Source organism: Cebus imitator, unplaced genomic scaffold (assembly GCF_001604975.1).
Source record: "Cebus imitator isolate Cc_AM_T3 unplaced genomic scaffold, Cebus_imitator-1.0 Scaffold163, whole genome shotgun sequence".
NCBI lineage: Eukaryota > Metazoa > Chordata > Mammalia > Primates > Cebidae > Cebus > Cebus imitator.
This window is the reverse complement of record NW_016107478.1, coordinates 2,561,433-2,563,738: the sequence shown is the minus strand read 5'-3', so window position 1 is coordinate 2,563,738 and position 2,306 is coordinate 2,561,433. Positions and strand designations below refer to the sequence as shown.

The 2,306-nt window shown below is 40.3% G+C and overlaps 1 protein-coding gene across 13 annotated transcripts in view; it reads left to right on the top strand.

The window, feature by feature from the left end:
- DAB1 (DAB adaptor protein 1) overlaps positions 1–2,306 on the top strand; it is a 902,516-nt gene that overhangs the window by 604,817 nt on the left and 295,393 nt on the right. The gene's annotated exons all lie outside the window — the stretch shown is intronic.

Here is a 2,306-nt window from a genome sequence, read left to right as displayed (position 1 = left end):
TTTTTTTCATTAGCACTTGGTTAATGTTTCACTTTATTAAAAATATCCTGTGTAAACTCCTTTGGAACTTATGTTTTGTTCACATTTTAAGTCTCACCACTTAGAAAGTGGTTGACAGAGAGCAGCTAGAGATACCTGGCAATGAAGATTTGCAGGCATAGTGTGATAATAAAGTAATTCTGTCACTTTTCGTGTTTTCCGGAGAATTTAGTCCCATGGTTTCAGGACCATGTTTTTCAGTAAGTTTCACCCCCTGTCAATTAAATATGAACAACTTCTTTCTCTCTGTATGTGTGTGTATTTTCTCCCTGTGGTTTCTGCTCGCTCTCCCTTATTTTCTCAGCTGCATGGGAGGGGATTGACAGAGCTCTCTTTCAGGTCTTGAAATCTGTCAATGTGGGCTTGCAAACTGTGATGCCCTTGACTTTTTTGTATAGGCAGTGATTTGTTTGAGACATCGCTGTGCCTGCCCACTTATGTTTTGTGATGGCATTTGGCTGACACTATATAAGAAGTAGGGGACATAACTGTAATATACATACAGCTCTTGGACAGCCAAAAGCCCAGGAAGGACAATATATTTTGCTTTTGATGTTTATTTGAAACACAAATATTTTGGAGACTGTCTATTTTATTCCCTAAAAATTAATATAAACTTGTTTTCTATGCATCATGGTCTAAGAATAATAGGAAGTAAGCGGATGAAAGAACATGTCTTGGTAGACTGCTACGTGGGAAAAAAAAAAAAAAAAAAAAAAAAGGTCGCAGAGCCCAGTATGTACTAGAATCCAAATGCTTTTTCAGTGGAAACTGACAAGTTATATTTCACCTCAAATTTAACCTTTCCACTAAACCTGCACCCTTGAATGCTTAATGCATTAAAAATGTTATCTTAGCGCATATTTTTTCATTCTTAATTTTAACATGCAAAACCAGAAGCATTCTGCAGAGAGGGTTGAGGTTTTCAGGACATTGGCTCAGTTGGGGACTTGGGATGACAGTATGAAGATGACCCTTTTAGAACCTCCTCATCCTCATGTCCAAAAAAACTCTGAAATCAGCATAATACATATGTGATGAGTGTCCTCCATGGAGTGGCGAGTACTATGGAATTTGGGTAGACAGAGATGGATTCAAATTCTCGCTATACCGACTTTCTCACTGTGTGACCTTTGAAAGCTCTTTAACCTGAGCCTCATTTTCCTCTCGTATAAAATGGGTATATAACATTATAGACTTCAAAGGCTCACTATAAAGATTAATGAAAATAAGGCAAATAAAATACTTAACATATTACTTGGCATACATTAAATGCTCAGCAAAGGTTAGCGTGGTTGTCCTCCTCCTTTTCCTCCCTTTTCCTTTTCTGCTTCTCTTCCCCTTCCTTCCCTGTCATCTTTCTCCTTTTCCCTCTCTCCCCTCTTTTCTCTTTTTCTCTTCCTTCATCATTCATCTTGTCTTAATCAGCTTGAGCTGCCGTAAGAAAATACCATATACTTGGCAGCTTAAGCAACAGAAACGTGTTTTTCACGGAACTGGAGGCTAGAAGATCAAAGTGCCAGCCAGTTGGTTCCTGGTGAGGGTTCTCTTCCTGGCTTGTAGATGGTCATTTTCTTACCATATCCTCACATGGTAGAAAGAGAGAAAACTCTTTCTTTCTCTCCTTTCCCACCACAAGAGGCTCACGCTCACGATGTTATGTAACCATAAGTACCTTCCAAAGGTCTCATTTCCAAACATCATGCCACAGGGGTTTAGGGCTTCAACATACGGATTTTGGTGAAACACAGATATCCATAACATACCACATCTCCTCCTCCTCCTCCTCCACCTCCTCCTCCTCCTCCGCCATCATCCTCCGTCCACTTCGCCTGTATCATCATCATCACCACCATTACAGAATGTTTCTACTTATCCCATTTTATACCCAAAAGGCCCTTGAAAAGTGTATAGCTAATTTGTCCCAGAACAATATTTTGCAATTGTTTGTAAGTATGCAACAGTCATAATTATTATTCTCAATACATTTGTCTGGGCCAAGGTATATATACGTTAAAAAGAGAGAGGGAGGCTGGGTGTAATGACTCACACCTATAGTGCCTGCACTTTGGCAGGCTGAGGCAGGAGGATCACTTGAGGTCAGGAGTTCAAGATCAGCCTGGTCAACATGGTGAAACCTTGTTTCCACTAATAATACAAATATTAGCTGGGCATGGTGGTATGCATCTGTAATCCCAGCTACTCTGGGGGCTGAGGCAGGAGAATTGCTTGAACCCGAGAGGCACAGATTGAGGTGAGCTGAGATC